We start from the raw sequence: 8,439 nt of genomic DNA on the forward strand, positions 1-8,439 counted from the left end.
GAAGTATTGTTTTTGCTATCTACCAGCATGATTGATTTAATGATTTCAATAATGAGAAGCAACGTGAAGTGTTTGTTGTGAAGCACCGCAGCTAACGTTAGCTTGTAAGCATTTGGCAAAAAAAAATCAAAACCGCAGAAACAACGTTATACAGACATGCACATGTACACTCAATAAATCTAGCTGCTGACTGTATTTATAGTAAAAGTATTCAGGGTCAGTCGTGGTCTAATGGTTAGAGTCAGACTCGTGACCAGAAGGTTGCCGGTTCGATCCCCAGGGCCAGCGGGTAACGACTGAGGTGCCCTTGAGCAAGGCATCTTACCCCTACTTGCTCCCCGGGCGCTGCAGTGATAGCTGCCCACTGCTCCGGGTGTACGTGTGTTCACCACTCTCTGGATGGGTTAAATGCAGAGTCACATTTCGGGTATGGGTCACCATACTTGACAAATAATTGAATTATTATTATTTAAAACTGAAATGTTATTTTCACATAATCAATGTGTTGTGTCCCACATTTTAGGTTGCCAAGTGGAGTTGTGTACAAAAGGAACAAAAAGCCATTTTTTGGACATCTGGCATATTGACAGTATGTATGTTGATGAAGATAGTTTTGTTTAGGTTTCCTATAATAACATTTATACCATTACTATAATTAACATTTTGTGTTTCTGTTCTGATACAGGTCTAGGGAACGCTTTAGAGGGTGTGAGGGCCAGCTGTTTTTAACCACCTCTACTGGATTGCAGCTTCCACTCCTAATGGAGATGGAGATGTGATGGAGGCCAAGTGGAAAAGCATGGTTAACAATGTTCAGAACATCCATGAACACGACACTCCAATGTTTCTCTGCTGTGCACATGCATGCCTGGAGGGGGAAGTAAGGAACAAGGCGTGGATGGAACCAGGTACAACACACTGTATTCATTATGTGGCTGAAAATTATCAAAATGTAAAACAAGTCCCATCTTATTGTGATGGTACAATCATGCTTCAACTTAAAGCGGCCCTAACACGCGCGGTTTCTGCCAATCTCATATTAATCTTGAGTACCTATAGAGTAGTATTGCATACTTCGTATCTTCGAAGAGTATTTAGTTTGATCACATTTATAAAAGGTAGATACAGCTGTACGATTATTTCCGAAAGCATACGGCGCGTGCGGGGGGGGGGGAGGGGTATGCTGAACTAAAGCACGTGCGCACCCATTGCCAACAAAACACAGACATCAGTTTAACTCGGTTCATGTCCTGCATCTTTTAGCGCTGGGACGGCTTCATATATGAGGTTCAAACGATCTCCAAATCCAGTGTTATATCCACCGTTTATATAACATTCATCACCCAAATGCAGTGAACAAACATACACCTGAACTTCATGAATGTATGCTCGCTCTCTCCTGCACACAAGTGAAAGTGACGTCTGCGCATTCTCCTGCTCCTCCTTCTCCTGCTCTCCTTGCTGCCGAGTGCTTTTCCGGGAGAATTGTCCAATAAGGGACTAAGAAAAATTGTTACGAAACAGTTTTATATGTTCGAAAAAAACTTTCCGAAACCTGTACGATCGCTGGGGGAGTGTATCGAGCACAGAAATACTACGTAATACGCCCAACTCGTTTTTTGACAAGTTGGCATGAGAAGACAGCACGTTTAACATTGTGAAGAAGTCAGAATGCATGACACACTGTTGCAGCACCCCTTTAAAGTGATAGTTTACCCCAAAATGAAAATTGTGTCATCCTTTCCTCACCCTGTTGTAATTTCAAACATGTATGACTTTCTTATGGAGAACACAAAAGAGGATATTTTGAAGAATGTTGGCAACTTGCCACTGCAGTTGCAACGAATGTAATCTTTTTCTTCTTTCTCCCAGCATATGCATCAGCCCTCATGGAGTCTCTGATACCGCTTTTCCACCGGGGCTGGTGTTGGAGCCGGAGCTGGTTCTGGGCCGAGGGTGGTGCTCTTCAGAACCGGCTCGCGTTTCCACTGTCAAGGAACGGAACCCTCTACGTCACTCAACTCAACTTTATTTATATAGCGCTTTTACAATTTTCATTGTTACAAAGCAGCTGTACATGAGACATATTGACTATAAGCAAAATAATTAAAGTTGTACCTGCAAAAACAAGAAAAGGTTGAAAACACAGAAGACAGACATACCCACATACAAAACACTCCACACACACAATATGCACACGTACTAACACACATAGACATAGAGACACACACACACACACACGGATGCGCACGCACACACACACAACACACACACACACACACACGTACACAGACAAGTACGCACACACACACACGCTCAGTGAGAGCACACATTTAGGATAAAGGAGAGAGAAGCACAGGTCAAATATAACAGATAATAAATTCCTATATGCAATATTAATTAAGTAAAACTTTAAAATTCTAAAGCAGCCCCCCCGGTCAGGCAGATAGTGCAAAAACAGTATGCAAACGGTGGCGAGGAACCCAAAACTCTAATCGAGAAAAAAAACCTCAGGAGAACCCAGGCCCAACCAGGGGATTCCAGTTCCCCTCTGGCAAAAGCTGCTGCCTCTGCACAAGCTCCAGAGAACTTGCACAACAAGGCTAAATAAAATAAATAAACTTAATAATAAAATAAATTATAGTTTAAGATTATCATTAATAATCTAATAGCATTTGAAGTTTTGTGGTGAAGACATGTCAAGAGACCGCGTCCTTCTTTATCCAGCTCTATCATCTCAGCTCTTGTCAGGTCCCCACTTCCCATTCTCCGCTCTACCATCAGGTCAGGCCATGAACTGCATCCTGCTCGCTGTGGTAACCTTGGAACAATGAGACAAGACTGGCTGAGAGTAGAGTACTGTTCTGTACTCTTTGATGCAACAAGTACATCAGTTGTGTTTTTGGTTCCGGTTGATCTAACTAATGCAGCCTAAACCCTCTGAAGATTTATATTATGGAAGAGTAGTGTATGCAAGATTAAAAAGATGCGTCTTTAGTCTAGATTTAAACTGACAGAGTGTGTCTGCCTCCCGGACAGTGCAGGGAAGACTATTCCAAAGTTTAGGCGCTAGATAGGAAAAGGATCTACCACCTGCACTTGATTTTGAAATTCTAGGTATTACCAACTGACAGGACGCCTGAGAGCGTAATGCACGTGAAGGACTGTAATACAAAAGGAGTTCATTCAAGTACTGAGGAGCTAAACCATGTAAGGCTTTATAGGTAATAAGCAAGATTTTAAAGTTAACGCGATGCTTTATAGGTAACCAGTGCAAGGTTGACAGAACCGGGCTAATATGTTCATACTTTTTTGTACGTGTAAGAACTCGAGCTGCCGCGTTTTGGACCAATTGGAGTTTTTGTAATAAGCCTGCAGGGCAACCACCTAACAGTGCATTACAGTAATCTAGTCTTGATGTCATGAATGCATGAATTAACTTCTCTGCATCTGAGATTGACAGCATATGACGTAGTTTAGATATATTCTTAAAATGGAAAAACGCAATTTTACAGGTGTTGGCGACGTGGCTCTCAAATGACAGATTACTATCGAATAGAACGCCAAGATTCTTTGCTGACGACGAGGGTTTTATGGAACATCCGTCAATAGTTAAACAGTATTCTTGGTTGTTACTTATAGCAGTTTTCGGTCCAATAAGTAACACTTCCGTTTTGTCCGAGTTCAGTAATAAAAAGTTGTTACTCATCCAGTTTTTTAATATCGACTATGCATTCCATTATTCGATGGAACTGCTGTGTTTCATGAGGCTTCGAGGAAATATAAAGTTGAGTATCGTCAGCATAACAGTGAAAGCTAACTCCGTGTCGCTTTATTATATCTCCTAGAGGTAGCATGTATAATGCGAAGAGCAGAGGCCCTAAGACTGAGCCCTGTGGTACACCGTACTGGACTTGCGATTTGCATGACACCTCATTGTTTATTGTTAATGACAATGCATTATAGTATTAAAATGATTTAAAATGAAGTTGTGTTTAATGAAATTGTTGATAAGCATATAGAATAGATTAATAAAATGAACGTTTTATTTATCAACTGTTTAACAACACTAAATGTTTATTTACATTCAACATTATCAGCATTACTTCGTAACAATAAACAGGTAATTGCAATGTAAATTTGCATGTTTTGACAAAATAGTCTTAATGTCAGTGTAGTTTTTTGTTATCGTTTTCATCACTATATGTTATTATCCTTTAGGATTTTTTTGTAAAATTTACTTAATGACTAAATGTAAATGACTCTACTTATTAAACATAGGTAAGGTAAGGTAATAAGGTAAATGGCACCAAATGTGCATACATTTATGAAGAGTATTTGTATCTAAACTCTAATTACAATACATGTTTAATAGCACTACAAAGGTAAGAAACAATTGTGCAATGAAACGTATGTAGTTATTACATTTATAATTCAAATATATTTTACCTCAGGTTAAATATATTTGCTATTTATTTATATATTTATAAATATAAAAAACAGAGTACAAGATAAATCAGTGTTTCTTAGTTTTTATAGTTTTCTCAACACTTTAACAGGCAGAACAAACACAAGCAAAATATATTTACATGGGGAAATTTCTCATTTACTTTTTTCTGAAACCCATCTCTGTCTTTCCATGTTGTAAAATTGAGACTTCTGAAACTCTTTCCATGTCATCTCCTGCTCCATACCATGCTCTCTGTAAATGGAAAAGACCAGATCAGAGACTGTGTCTATCAGCTCAGGCTGAGGAGGTAAATGCCACAGTGACACAGTCTTCATGGTGTTGCTCACAGGAGGAGAGCCTGGCCACAGACCCATGGATTCCAGCTCTGTCTTCATCCAGATCCACTGTTGATGAGAACACTTCCACTGATGTGTGTCATGATTGTATCCAGGAAGCTGTGGAGCAGGAGCTCTAGGAAGAGTTGTGTGCCTGGGTGTGATTGAAAATGAGAAGAAACGAATTAAGTATAGCCACCGATATTAAATATGGTAATTCTATCCACAAAATACTCTCTTACTTTGTGCTGTCTGTCGCAAAGGTGGTGGGCTGCACACTGAAGAAACGGGAGCAGAGGAACATGGTTCTGAAAGCACAAAAACAATAATTAAAGCTGTTCTAAACAAAGTAAAACAAAACAAACAAATAAACTACAAACTTACCATGCGATGCCTTAGCTTTGTGTGGGACGCTATGGGATGAGGTCTCTGAAGTGTATAAAATGAATATAAAAAAATAATTCACAATTCCAAACAGAAATGATTCAACGCATATACATGTAGTGCAAAACATTCTTACCATCTTTGTTACATTCCTCAAAATAAAGTGTCCTGCACGCTCGAGACATACTCCTTTCTGCTGAAGAGACGCATTGTAAAAGAGGTGATAGATTATAAATGCATGTTTTTAAAACGATAATTCAGTGCATCCATAAACTTGATATTAAAAACACACCTGTCGCTGAAACACTTTTCTTTGTTTGTGTAGAAGCCGATGGTTTCTGCACAAGAAACATCAGCTCTTTAGGAAGGGGCACAGGCGTTTTCAGAGCTGGTGCTTTAAAAAGGAAGACACAAAAAACAAAGAAACCAGAATATTACCAAGTTATATGGAAGACAGTTATTTGATCAGAGGCGGAAATGCAATGTCTTTACCATCCACAGGAGACAGATGCAGTTCATTTTTAGCGGCAGTCAGTGGTTTTGAAAGGACAGTAGATGGTTCTGCAAGACATAAAATCTTGTTAATATAAATACTCTTAAGAGATCTGCTTACTCAAATAGAATGAATGAAAAGGATGCATTATGCCTTCTCAAAGAATGTCACAAACATTACAAACTAAACAGGAAATGTAAAACATTTAAATGCAAGAACATGCACGTCGTCTTGTATTAATACACAGAAATATGTATAAGTTTACAGTAAAAGTGAGCACTTACCCAGAACAGGGATTTATCAGTTCATTGTGGTGGGGGAATCAATTCATAGCCCCTTGAACAGTTAGTATAATGTCAACAGCACACAGATTTGTTAGTGACACACAGCCAACACATTAAGACAAAAATAATTCATATTCAGTTTTGTATAACATTTCATATCATAATTCATCAATACGACAGTGCTGAACCTAAAATGTTTAAAAACCGTTGCTGTTTCCACGGAGTGTATCACTTCAGCAGCTGAGGACACTGATGAAGACTGTGCTGGTGCTAACAAAAAGTAAAAAAAATGGAACAATTATTAAATATATCAACTAATTTAATATAAGGTGTCATTTAAGAAAAAAAACACTTGCATTGCACCAGCAGCTTAGAGGGGGTGATGTTCAGCAATGCACTCTCCAGCTCAGCATCTTCATCCATCTCTGTATGGTTGACAAAGAAGAGTTAAAGGTTGCTTTTATGCTGCACTTGGAGTTTTTTCAAATGTAACTGTGCTATACAAAGAATAAGGTACACATATACTTATTGACATAATTGTAAAGATTCTCTTCTGAAGGGCAAATGAGGGGAAATAAACCACTGACCTGTGGGCTCAGATGTGGCACTTGAGGCAGGCAGGGACACGCAGACGGGCAGACTGCTGCTGCTTCAGCAGGTATTGTTGCAGTTTATACATCCGTGTCCTTCAGACACATTTTGCCCCCATTATAAAGGAAGCGTAACCATCAGCTCTGCTGTCCCAAATCTCCCTCCATGTACTCTTGGCACGAGTGCTGAAACCAAGCAGCTGGTCATCCTCCGATGAGGCCGCTGGTGCAGCTGGAGTTTTAGATGCATATCTTAAAAGAGACTGGATTTCCTCAAAGCAGGGCGTAATTCACAAAGGAGATCAGGCTGCTCTTGCTGTGCCACTCAGTCATCATAACTCCTGCAACCTCTTCCTGCTGAAGGTTCTTTATCAGGTAGATGATGGTGTACCCCACATCATTTTCAAGGAGCCACCGGAAGGACTCCCCCTTGTATTTTCCAAACTGCAGGATGTACTCTCCAAAAACTTATTTTTGGTCTGATGCATCACCTCCTCTTTGATGGACCACATTCAGAGCATTTTGTCTGACAAGCTCCACCTTAATTGGTGCCGACTTGTCCTGCAAAGATGGGTTGTTTTTTATCGCCCTGGCCTGGTCAGTTGGATCCTGCAGAAGATATCCCAGCGGTCCCTTACGGAACGTTACCTGAACCCTTCCAGGGAAAAAAAAGACCTTTTTCTGCATGATGACCTGTGAGACATGAAGGGCAGTTTTTAAAATTTAAAGATTTACATTTGCATTCTTAAGTTTAACTGTAGAAGATGACAATCACAAGGGTTTTCATATATGCAGTACAAATAGTGTTGTGAACTTTTGTGTTCTAATAAGCATTCCAATATTTTACATTTCAGAAAAAACTCCATTCATTCATTCATTCATTCATTCTTCAGTAAACATTAAACACTTACAACCAATGATGTCCCTTACGAAAATTAACCATGGTTTTATTGCAGTTAAAACAAAACAAAAAAAGTTTACTGTAGTAAAACCATGGTTACCACAGAATAACCATGGTTTAAAAAACATAGTTAAACCATTGATACTGTAGTAAAACCGTGGTTTTGCCAATAGTTATCAATACATGAAGAAAATAAGGTTACAACCATTTTACAAAAATATAAAAAAATATGCTTAAGGGTTATAATAAGGAAAACAAGGCAAGCGATCTAATGTGCTTTGTAATTAACTGAAAATATGAACTGTTTTAATTTGCAAAATAAAAAATAAAAAGTTTATGCAAAAAAAAGGTAACTTAAACATCCAACAACTCTCTCAGCAAACAACACCCGAATCTATACGTAAACATAAAAAACCATTACAAAACAACTGAAATGTACAAGCATAAACATGAATTAGGGTCATGTTCATTCATACTTAGCGTGCAAATGACCCAGCGATGTGTTTTAGAGAGAAGTTTGGGAACAAACAATATATCATTGGGTGCTTCCCGGAGTTTTTGACACAAAAACTATGGAGGACTAAACCTGCAAAAATTATAAATAAATTAATGTATAAATAAATAAATATATAAACGAATAAATGTAATAATATGAAAATAAATACAGGAATGAATGGTTTGATAAAACAAAATAATTCGTTTTAGCTATTATTGATCTTAGCTTTAACTTTTCTTTTCATTTTTTAAATTGATTTATTATTTTTTGTGTCCATTTTTAATTATTTTTAATTATTATTATTATTTTTTAGATTATTTTATTTATCATTTCCTTTTATTTTTACATTTATTTATTTTTATATTTATTTATTATCGCATGTATTTATTTCCACTTTTATTTATTTATTCTTGAATTTATTCTTACTTTTCTGTGTCTTGTATAATTAGATGGGTTGGTCTTGCCTACTATTGGTTCAGCGTAGATTGAAGCGTTTGATCGATTAC

General features: G+C 37.9%; 2 long non-coding RNA genes across 2 annotated transcripts in view; one reads left to right on the forward strand and one right to left on the reverse strand.

The window, feature by feature from the left end:
* Nucleotides 1-414: 414 nt before the first annotated feature.
* On the forward strand, nucleotides 415-2,592 carry LOC130555288 (uncharacterized). The gene is made up of 3 exons (XR_008963107.1): nucleotides 415-589; nucleotides 686-908; nucleotides 1,873-2,592. It is a non-coding gene; the product is annotated as an uncharacterized LOC130555288 (long non-coding RNA).
* A 3,711-nt stretch (nucleotides 2,593-6,303) lies between these two features.
* Nucleotides 6,304-8,439, reverse strand: part of LOC130555287 (uncharacterized) — a 13,941-nt gene continuing 11,805 nt past the window's right edge. The window contains exons 2-3 of the long non-coding RNA XR_008963106.1: nucleotides 6,534-7,229; nucleotides 6,304-6,371 (exon numbers count right to left, since the gene is read on the reverse strand). This is a non-coding gene — a long non-coding RNA (uncharacterized LOC130555287). The remainder of the gene's footprint in view (nucleotides 6,372-6,533; nucleotides 7,230-8,439) is intronic.

The sequence above is a fragment of the Triplophysa rosa genome, linkage group LG6 (genome assembly GCF_024868665.1).
Source record: "Triplophysa rosa linkage group LG6, Trosa_1v2, whole genome shotgun sequence".
NCBI classification, from domain to species: Eukaryota; Metazoa; Chordata; class Actinopteri; order Cypriniformes; family Nemacheilidae; genus Triplophysa; species Triplophysa rosa.